Here is a 12,411-nt window from a genome sequence, read left to right on the forward strand (position 1 = left end):
CATGTTCTGATTATTAATGGATATTTGCAGCTGTTTCTTCTCATTTTGAGTCATGCTATATGTGGATATGTGTGTGTGCGTGTGTGTAAATATAAGAATCCCTAGTGGCGCAAACAGTTAAGCTCTTGGCTGCTAACTGAAAGCCTGGGAGTTCAAGCCCACTCAGCGGCTCCATGAGAGAAAGACCTAGCAATCTGTTCACATAAAGATTACAGCCAAGAAAACCCTACAAGGCAATTCTACTCTGTCACATGGGGTCACTATGAGTCGAAAATGACTCGACAGCACTAAACAACAACATATGTAAATATATATTTGTACCCTTCCAGAGGCTCTGTTTTCATTTCTCATCAACTACCCTTAAATTTCAAGAATTAGACTCTTCTGTTTTCATATTACACATCTATAAAAGTTTTCATATTTCTTAATGGATTGATTTTCATGCTACTGTTTTGGGTTTCTTTGTTTGTTAGGTCCCATCAAGTCAGTTCTGACTCATCAAACCTATGTACAACAGAACAAAACACTGCCCGGTCCTGCGCCATCCTCACAATCCTTGTTATGCTTGAGCTCATTGTTGCAGCCACTATGTCAATCCATCTCATTGAGGGTCTTTTTTTTGCTGACCCTCTACTTTACCAAACATGATGCCCCTCTCCAGGCACTGGTCCCTCCTGATAACATGTCCAAAGTACGTGAGATGAAGTCTCAGCATCCTTGCTTCTAAGGAGCATTCTGGCTGCCCTTCTTCCAAGACACATTTGTTCATTCTTCTGAAAGTCCATGGTATATTCAATATTTTTTGCCAACACCATAATTCAAAGACATCAATTCTTCTTCAGTCTTCCTAATTAATTGTCCAACTTTCACATGCATATGAGGTGATTGAAAACACCATGGCTTCGGTCAGGTGCACCTTAGTCCTCAAAGTGACATCTTTGTTTTTTAACACTTTAAAGAGGTCTTTCAAGGCAGATTTCCCCAAAGTGATCTGTCACTGGACTTCTTGACTGCTGCTTCCATGGGCGTTGACTGTGGATTCAAGTAAAAGGAAATCCTTGACAACTTCAATATTTTCTGTTTATCATGTTGTTGCTTATTTGTCCAGTTGTATGATTTTTTATTTTCTTTATGTTAAAGTGTAATCCATACTCAAGGCTGTAATCTTTGGTCTTCATCAGTAAGTGTTCAAGGCCTCTTCACTTTCAGCAAGCAAGGTCATGTCAGCTGCATATCACAGGTTGTTAATGAGTCTTCTTCCAATCCTGACACCATGTTCTTCTTCATGTAGTCCAGTTTCTTGGATTATTATTTGCTCATCTTAGAGATTAAGTAAGTATGGTGAAAGGATACAACCCTGACACACACCTTTCCTGATTTTTAAACTATGAAGCACTCTCTCTTTCTGTTCAAATGATTGCCTGTTGGTCTATGTACAATTTCCTCATGAGCACCATTAGGTGTTCTGGAATTCCCATTCTTTGAAATCTTATTCATAATTTGTTATGATCCACACAGTCTAATGCTTTTGCACAGTCTATAGAACACAGGCAAATATCTTTCTAGTATTCTCTGCTTTCAGCCAAGATCCATCTGACATCAGTGGTGATATCCCTCATTTCATGTCTTCTTCTGAATCTGGCTTGAATTTCTGGCAATTCCCTGTCGATGTACTGCTGCAACTTCTTTTGAATGATCTTCACAAAATTTTACTTATGTGTGATATTAACGATATTGTTTGATAATTTCTGCAGTCAGTTGGATCATCTTTCTTTGGAATGGGCAAAAATATGGATCTCTTCTCATCAGTTTTCCAAGTAGCTGTCTTTCAAGTTTCTTGGCCTAAAGGAGGGAGCAAGCATTTCTAACGCTGTATCCATTAGTCGAAATACCTCAATTGGTATTCCGTCACTTCCTGGAGCCTTGTTTTTCACCGATGCCTTCAGCGCATTTTCACCTATTGAACGTTAATTAAAAAAAAAAAAAAACCTTTGCTGTTGAGTCGATTCTGACTCATAGCAACCCTACAAGACAGAGTAGAACTGCCTCATAGAGTTTCCGAGGAGCACCTGGTGGATTTGAATTGCCAACCTTTTAATTAGTAGCCATAGCTCTTAACCACTAGGCAACCGGAGTTTCCTTGAATGTGAATTGGTGGTTTTATATATACATGATGATGATATTCTCTCCCTCACACATTTCTGTAGAGAGCAGACCATTCACTTCTCTTTCAGGTCCTGATTCCCGTTGAGAATGGCCATCTGAGCCAGCAACCTTCATATAAACTCCAAAGTCATAGATATAACTCCATAAAAAAAAAAATTTTTTTTTTCTATACTACCTGTCCCTCCTCTATTCTCTGTAGCTACTCTATGTCAGAGTTTCACTCATTACCATATCAACACAAACTGCCCCTTTCGTAAGGAATAATAAATGGTCTTTGTGTTAACCCATGAAGTAATCCCTTTTTCTTCTTTTAGTTGTACTAAACTTAGTCTCCTCTGTTTCTTAGGTATAGAAAGAAACATATTGACGTATGTAGCTCCCAAATATATTTATATCTAAGGATACAACTATGTTTACTCACTAATATTCAGAGAATGTCACCAGAGAATTCAATCTCTGTGTATGTGTGCAGATACATATACATTTATCTATCTGTATATTTTTAACAAATATACATATATACATCCCTATATATATATATATATATGCTTACACATATACTTGCCTGGGAAAATAAGGAAGTATCTGCTTTCCTTGAGCTTGCCTCAATAATGAAACTCCATGATTTGTTAGGCATCTGGAAAATAATATATATTCTCGAAATTATTTCCTTTATTGTGTCATTACATAAAGAATATAAATGATACCTCAGTCTTTCCCTTTTCTGGTTTCAATCTTGATCCAAAATTTTCCACTTTCACTCTCCAATCTGTCCTTTCATACGTTTTCCTCTTTAGCCTCAGTATAGGAAATATGTTCAAATAACACTTCTGCTTAAAAAAACTAACTATAAAAGAAGTAGCCAATATATTTATATATATCCCGAACAGGGAAACCCACCAGGCAAATCTGTCAATTCTCTATGAACCTCTGGCAGCACAGGATTTCATAGTCTGCGCGTATGCTGAAAAGGGCACATCGTGCTTCTGGTCATATTCCTGTGCGTTGCCAGCCCTTGAAATTCCGAGATGTTTTCTTTATATTGCTTTTTCCCCTTTAGTTAAAACATATTTCTGGCATATGAGCATACACTCAAAATTTTTCAATAAATGAGAACTTTTTGTTGCCTTTCTCGAACGTTATAGCTAAGAACTTTTAAGAGGGAACTGTGAGTCTGCTTTATGGCAGACATCAGCTTGTGTTCTCTTAGCAGAATAACATAAATGACGGTAGGAAGAATTGAGAAAAGCATGAGGACAGGTGAAAATGTAAGTATACTCAGATTTTTGGAAAACTACAAATGATTTCTGTATTAATGTAAAGATTTTGAAGACAGCAATTTTCCCCCTTTCCGGTACCTCTCATCTGAAGTAAATTGCTGAGTGTTTTTTTTTTTTTTTTTTAATAATGCTATTATAGTGCTTGGCCAGCCCATTGTGTCTCACCAAAGGCAGAGAAGCACAAAGAGAGAATAAACAGATTTTGAATACTCTTGTTTTATCTGGTTTTCTCACTTTAAACGGATATTTTCATCCATGTCTCTGGATCTGCTCTCTGAAGGTCCCAGGTGTTACTGATTAACAAAGACACCTCAAGGCCAAGAAGACATTCTGAACATGACTATTAAATGCCCATTACTTCCCTGGGGAGACAATGTATAGTCAGTCTATTTAGAGTTGACCGAAATGACCCCTAGAGCCCCTTCCAGCCCTGAAATTCTATTATGAGGGCACAATTAAACAGAGTAGGTTTTCCATGTGTACACCTGCTCACATCTTCAGGGAACGACATTTGAATGTGTGCAAGAAGATATATCCCAATAGAGAGAATGGACTAAAAAATAGACATGTTGGGGGTTGTGGTGGCCCAAATTTTTAAAGCCTTTAACTCACAATTTTGTCTATAAGGACACAGCTGACATACAAGGGAGATTTATAAGGGCACGTGTTTTGAAATTCAGATTCGGTTTACGTGCAGTATATGAAATCATTTCAGATTTGTATATGTAGCATTCTACCTGGCGTATATACGAAGATGATGTAATGTCCCAAAGGTAACATTTCGTTTATTATTTGAAAGAGATATTCCAGTTTTATTAGAACTATGAGTCAGAATCAGCTCAAAGGCAGTGGATTTGGTTGTTTTGGTTATAAAGTACCTGGAATCCCAGTACTTTATATTTTAACAGTTGGGGGAAAGAAACTATTTATCGCTTTACATTCTCTAATAATTTTATAAATCATGTGTACATGGAACTTGGGGCCCAAAGAACATTTCCCAAACACAGGCAGGCCCTATCTTCTCCCTGCTCTGTGGTTATGAAGTCTAACATATAAAGTAGACTCAAGTGATAAACACTTATTCCTATCTGGTGAGCTGCTAAATTTATCATTTGCTAGGATTCAAAGGCAACTAATACAAAATTCAGGCCAAAAGGATTTAGTAAAGCAAAACTTTGTCTCTCTGTTGATATTGCAATTTGTGGAGCTGGACATTTCTGAGGAGGGAACCAGTCATAGGGGAGATAACTTAAGTGGAAAGCACTGAACAGTAAGGTGTTTCCTTAAACTTTTATATAAGCTTTGGTTAAAGAATTGGCTGACTACCTGGCCTGGCAGCTGAAAGACAGAAATACCATGTGCATTGTTCTGAGAAGCAGTGGGTTCATGGGCTAATCACAGAAAGGCTTGCAGGCTTAAAGCTAACACATCTTGTGAGATTTCCCACTTGTGACCTTTCACTGTGCCCGTTATGGACAGCGAGGAATGTCAGGATGCATCGAGGGCAATTTTCTACAGAAAAGTCAGAAAGAGTTCATAGGAAAGGGAGTTGACCTTTAATATAGCACCATTCCTCTGTCAGTGCTTCATAGATACAGATATACCAACCTATTGCCCTGCCTTCAGATAATCGGATTTAGAAAAATTTAAGGAAGATAATTATCCTTTTCAATTTCTGTTCAGAGATCTCAATTCTTTCTGTAGATTAGTTCATAGCAAACTGTTCATTAAGGTCATTTCAATCCCCCTTAATCTAGTAATGAAGGAGCCCTGGTGGCTCAGTAGTTAATGCAATTGGAGGTTTGAAACCACCAGTGGCTCCACAGGAGAGAGATGTGGCAGTCTTCTTCCGTAGAGATTTACAGCCTTGGAAACCCTATGGGGTCTCTATGAGTTGGAATTGACTGATGGCAGTGGGTATGGTTTTGGTTTAACGTAGTCATAGGGAGCCCAGGTGGTGCAAGCAGCTAAGTGCTCAGCTGCTAACTGAAAGGCTGATGGTTTGAACCCACCCATTTCTTTTCCATGAAAAGAAAAACACCTGGCCATCTGCTTATATAAAGATTACAGTCTAGAAAACTTTATGGGGCAGTTTTATTCTGTCACCTGGGTTGCTATGAGTTAAGTCCTACAAGAAAAGGACTTGACAGCACCTAACAATATAGTCATATGTGTTAAGAAAAAATCATGTTTGCATCAACCACTACCTAGGATTTTATTCATCGTTACAGATGGTCACAGTGTCATATTTAGCTATTAATTTTTCTGTTCTTGTTACTACAGCTGTTATTTTCTAGAAGGACAGAAAGTTTCTCAGAAACAAGTGATATTGAGTCATTTTCCCATCTGCAATACATAAAGGTGTATTTATAACAAGCTATCATCAAGTGTATTGTTTTACTAATTGTCTCTTTTATAAATCTTACATTCCTCTGGGAAAAATAGTTTTCCTTATTTCATTTGCTTCATTGCAATCTGTAATCAATAAGGCCAATAGTATTTGAATGAAAATTACAGAGCATATGGATCATTCAAGCCAATATGGCATGAAACTAAAACAGCCCAACATTGTTACTATTCTACTATAGGTTTAAATTTATTAGGTAAATTATATCTTTTTATGTATAAACCAGAAAAACCAAACCCATTGCCATTGACTTAAATTCTGGCTCATAGCAAACCTATAGGACAAAGTAGAACTAACTGCCCCATAAGGTTTCCAAGGAGTGGCTGGTGGATTCACACTGCTGACCTTTGGGTTAGCAGCCAAGTTCTTAGTGTGCAATCAGGGCTCCATAGCATCAGTATTATAAATGCTATTTTGCTTGTATCATGTTTCGGATGAATTAGTAAGGCATACAATAAAGATTCTTGCTCATAGTGTCTCTGAACTGCAGGCAGTCCTCAATAAGGATGAAAGAGAAAATTCATTTTCCTTTTTCATTATTAGCAAAGCAGAAAATAAAGCTGGAACGTCCCCTCAAGACTTGTTTTAGTAAAAGGGTCAATGAACTTTCAACTTTTTCCTTCTCTTAATACTTTAACATGAAAATCAACAATAATCAACTCCATCCTACTTTATGCCTTCTCTTCTGTAATATCAATGCCCAAAATATATCCTGAAGAGGTGCTGCTGCCATTCAGTCCTGCAAGGTAAGTGACACTTTCCCTAGAAGAAACAGGCAAGCCGTGTCAATAGGATTATTGACCATGGACAGAGCAGTGATCAGCCAGATGCTCACTGTATTCTTAGGACATGTGTCCTGCTTGTAAAATGATCTGAAGAAGATATTCAACATCATATATCATCAGAAAACTGAAATTTAAAGTCATAGATGCCACCATAATGGCTAAAAGCCCATACATCCTTCAATAGTAGAATGAATATCTGAATTGCGGAATATTCATACTTGAATACTACAAAGCAGTTGAAAAGAAAATTTACAGCTACAGGTACTATGACAGTTGAATCTCACAAGTTTTGACAAGGACATGGAAAGTAAAACTGTTGAACCACTTTGAAAAACTGCTTGATGGCACCTACTAAAATCATCTACTGTATGAACCAACAATTTCATTCTTAAGTATATACCAAGGGAAAAAATAGGGCATATATGCAGCAAAAGACAAGTACAGGAATGTTCACAGCAGTTTTATTCAAAATAGCATAAGCCTGGCAACAACCAGCATGCCTTTCAAGAGCAGGATGGTTAAATGAATTGTAGTAGGTACATAGTAGAATACTACACAACCATTAAAGAATAAATTGGTGCTACATGCAATATCATAGCTAAATATCCCAAACATAATGCTAAACAAAAAACCCAGAAATAAATAATTTATACAATAAAATTCTATTTATTTGAAGTCCAAAAACAGGTAAAAGTAGTTGTGATAAAAATCAGAATAGGTAATGCTGAGAAGATGGCAGTGTAAACAAATCTAAGATCCTGACTCTCCACACATGAACACCAAGAAAAATAACCAGAAGTCTCTGTATTCAGCCCTGTGAGAACTCTGAAAGCGTGGGCAAAATATCACAGCAAAGAGCTGCAAACCAAATCAAGATAAGAAGGACTTTCAACTTGTAGGACAATGTCCTTATTTACTTTCCCATTCCTCCCTCCTAGTGTGGCAGAAAGATGGCTGAAGGGAGCCACAGTGGCACCCCCAGTCAAGACATGGATCCCTTGTTTACTGAATGCCACTAAAGAACTGAAACCTCAGTTTGGCCAGAGCATTCAGAAAAGAAAACTAAGGAAACAATTCCATTTAAATTAGTGCCTAAAAGAATAAAACACCTAGGAATAAATTTAATCAAGGAAGTGAATGTCTTGTACAGTAAAAATCATAAAATATTACTGAGAGAAATTAAAAAAGATCTAAATAAAAGGACTGGAATTCCATGCTTATGGATTGAAAGACTGAATATTTTAAGATGTCAATAATACTCAAAGCAATCTATAGATTCAACACAATCTCCATCAAATTTTCACCAAAAGCTTTTTTTTTTTTTTTTTTTGGCAGAAATGGAAAAGCCAATCCTCAAATTTATATGGAACTTCAAGTGGTCCCAAATATCCAAAGAAACCTTGAAAAAGAATAAAGTAGGACTCATATTCCCGATCTCAATGCCTGTCATAAAGCTACAATAATCAAAACGGTTTGGCACTGGTATAATGGATCAATGGAAAAGAATTGAGAATTCAGAAATAAACCCATACATTTACAGTCAATTGATTTTCAACACGAGGTTAAGCCCATTCAATGAGGAAATAATAGTCTCTTTAATAAATGTCACTGGGACAACGAGATTTACACATGTAAAAGAATGAAGCTGGACTCATACCTTATGCCATAGATGAAAATTAACTCAAAATGGGTTAAGGACTTAAATGTATAAATGAAAACTATGAAACACTTAGGGGAAAATGTGAGTAATGCTTCAGGCCCCAGTTTTTGACAATGGATTCTTAGATAAGACCCAACAACGACACCAAAAACACCAACAATGAAAGACAAAATAAATTAATTGGACTTCATCAAAATTAAAAGGTTTTGTCTGTTAAATGACTTCATTAACAAATGAAAAGACAACCTAAAGGTTGGGAGAATTTTGGGGGGTTCCATATATTTGATAAGGGTTTACTATCCAGGAATATGTAAAAAAAAAAAAAAAAACTACAACTTAACAAAAAAAGACTAACAACCCAATCAAAAAATGGGCAGTGTACTTGAACAGGCATTTCATCAGAGAAGATATACAGATGGTCAACAAGCACATGAAAACAATGTTCAATGTTTAATGAAATTAGTCATAGAAAAAAAAAAAAAAAAACCACTGCTGTCAAACTGATTCCGACTCGTAGCAACCCTATGAGACAGAGTAAAACTGCCCCATAAGGTTTCCAAGCTGGTGGATTCAAACTGCCGACCTTTTTTAGTGGCCAAGTTCCACAGTGAGATATCTTTTTACCCTCACAAAATTGGCTATGATTAAATAAATAAAACAAGTGTCGGCAAAGGTTTGGAGAAATTGGAACCCTCAACCATTATTTGTGGGATTGTAAAATGGCACAGCCACTTTGGAAAACAATTTGGCAGTTCCTCAAAAAGTTAAACACAGAATTACCATATGGCCCAGCGATTCTACTCCTAGGTATATAACCAAAATAATTGAAAACAGATATTCAGATATTTGTACACCAATTTTCATTGCAACACTATTCACAACAGTCAAAAGGTGGAGACAATCTAAATGTTCAGCGACAGATGAATGGATAACAAAATGTGTGGCATACACATACAATGGAATATTACTCAGCTGTAAAAGGAAATGATGTCCTAATACATGCTACAATGTGGATGAAACGATAACAATAGGTTGAGTAACATAAAGCAGACTTAAAAAGGTAAAATATTTTATGAACCCATCTACATAAAATATCTAGGATAGGCAAATGTATGGAGATAAAGTTCATTAGTGGTTATCAGACTGGGGAGGGAGGGGGAATGGGGAGTCACTGCTTAGGGAGTGCTGGGTTTCTGTTAAGGATAATGGAACATTTTTGAAATGGATAGCTTGATATTGCACAACATGATGAACATAATTAATGTCACTGGAGGAACATAATTAATGCCACCGAATTGTACATGTAAAAAATGTTGAAATGGCAAATGTTTTGTCATATATGTATATGCATATATAAAAAAACCAAAACCCATTGCCATTGAGTCGATTCCAACTCATAGTGACCCTACAGGACTGAGTAGAACTGCCCTATAGGGTTTCCAAGGAGTGCCTGGTGGATCTGAACTGCCAACCTTGTGGTTAGCAGCCATAGCTCTTAACCAGTACGCCACCAGGTTTATATATACATATATATATATTTATGTATTTACCCCCCGAAAATGAGAATAAACTTTACCTTGGTGGGATGATTGACAGGGGCAGGCACGAGGGGAGTTTCTCTCTTGCCAACAGTGTTCTACATCTTGAACTGGGCTATAGTTAGGTGGCGAATACGTATATATAAGTTCATCACTTTTTTGTATATATGTTATATTTCTGTTATGGATTGAATTATGTCCCCCTAAATATGTGTTGTAATCCAAATCCCTATACCTGTGGATGTAATCCCATCTGGGAACAGGGTTTCCTTTGTTATGTTAATGAGGCCATATCAGTGTAGGGCATGTCTTCAACCTAATGATTTTTAGGTATAAAAAGAACAAGTTCGACAAAGAAAGAAGCAAGTACAAATGGGGGAAAGATAGATGCCACGTAGAAATCACCAAGGAACCAAGAAAGAGAACCTTAAAGGACAAAACTTTTCGCCAGTGTGGACAGAAAGAGTAAGCCTTCCCCTGTGCTCTGAATTCAGACTTCTAACGTCCTGAACCGTGAGAAGATATTTCTGTTCATTAAATCCGTCTGCTTATGGTATTCCCACTACAGCAGCATTAACTAAGACAACCTCACAAGACTTTTCAGTCACCCAAAAATACAGTAAAAACTAAAATGGATATGAGATAATTGTATATTACAGCTTCCATAAAAACAATTAAAAAAAAAAAAAACCCGTTGCCATCAAGTCAATCCCGACTCATAGCGACCCTATAGGACAGAGTAGAACCGCCCCATAGAGTTTCTGGGGAACTCCTGGTGGATTTGAACTGCCTACCTTTTGGTTAACAGCCTTAGCACTTAACCACTATGGCACCAGGGTTTCCAAAAACAGCTAACATGATTTAAAAAAGCAAAAATTAACTAATAAAGGCAGAATCTGGTCCTATAATCCAGTCTTAGAAATCTATACTACTGGTTCGGGAAAGTCGCTATAGCAGAGAATTGAAGAATTCCCACTTAACTTGGGACACATTCCTGGTTCCCTGCCTGCTTGAGGGAGAAAATGGTTTCTTCCTCACCTTCCACCCCACATCAACCCTCTTGCAGATATCACACTTATGCTATGCTCTCCTAACTCAACACTTCTCAGAAAATACCGATTTTACAATGGATATTTGTGGAAAATATAGGGCTCAGGGGGGTGGTTAAGAGGCGTCTATATGTTAATATTTATTTTCAAACTGACAAAATTGGTATCTTTTACGTTTGAATCAAAACTCAAAGCCCAAGCCTGGGCATTTTCACTTGATGCCAAAATACCAGAAGGAGACTATTTCCATTGGAATGACTAAGGCTACTCACTAAATATTTACACATCCTTTCACACCCTTAACTCTGTAAGGAAGAATTTGTGGATTTGGAGATGTTCCAGAATCACATATATCCCCTTATTTTGAATTCAAAACCAAGCCTCTTGAAAGAGAAGATTAACCTCCACCGGAAAATATCAGGAATATTGTTTATAAATATCAGAAAACAAAGATGCTATAAATAATTTGCCTAGCATTTCCTACGGTTCACCAGAGAAAGAAGGCAGCATTAATTTACCTACCTTGTTAAGACGTTGAACCTGGCAGAACTCCACATGCCTTTAACTTCGGGTTGTGAATGAGGAAGAAGGAAACTCTTCTGTGGTCTTTCATCTAAAGTATACAAATATGTTCTGAGAAATGTTGAGGGAAGTTGTTGAGGGAACTTTTCCTTGTCTTTGTTCTCTTAATTAGTCACCAAATTAATTGTTTTTTTAAGCTGTAAACCCTAGGCTGCATGAGGGTAACCACTTTCTGACCCCTTCAAAAGCAGTATCTTACAACCTTAATTACCCCTGATCACTGAACTTTTGAGTCAAGTGATCATTGATCACTTTCTCCCACTTTTGAGAGACAAAAGGACTGAATGTCAGAAAATCTAAAGGAGGAAAGAGTATCAAAAAGATTGGGTCCAAGACAACAATGAATGAAAGTGACTAAGTAAATGATTATATATGTTAATTACTAGGCCATTGATGACATCTAAGAAAGTAGTTTTAGTGGGATGATTATTGCCTTGAAGTGTTTTGTTAAAATGTATAGAAATTATTGACAACATTGACTAGGGTATGTATGGACTCAGCACAGTCATTTCAAACATTGCTGCTATGTTTTTTTAGATATTTTCAAATCAACAGAATGACTGTCACTGTTATTGCCCAGTGGAGCCTGGGAGGAGCAAGAGGTTTGTGATAGGCTGCTAACCTAAAGGTCCGGGGGAATGTTTCTGTAAAAGATTAAAGCCAAGATAATCCTATAAAGTATTCTACTCTATAAAATATGCAGTAGCCAAGAATTGAAATCATCTCAATGGCAACAGGTTTTTTGGTCATTGCCAAATGCATCTAGCCAGGGCTGGTCCTAGTCAATGATAGAATCATGGTGAGGCTTGGTCCGAACATGCTTCTTTTTAGTTCCTTCTCTAAAACCTGGAGGCTCATGCTCAGAAACAGCCTATGTGCCATGAACAGCCCACTGTATATTCTTCCTGGTCCAGGAAAGCCCATGCTTCCCAAATCCACCACTC

This window comes from Elephas maximus, chromosome 2, assembly GCF_024166365.1.
Source record: "Elephas maximus indicus isolate mEleMax1 chromosome 2, mEleMax1 primary haplotype, whole genome shotgun sequence".
Taxonomy (NCBI): Eukaryota; Metazoa; Chordata; class Mammalia; order Proboscidea; family Elephantidae; genus Elephas; species Elephas maximus.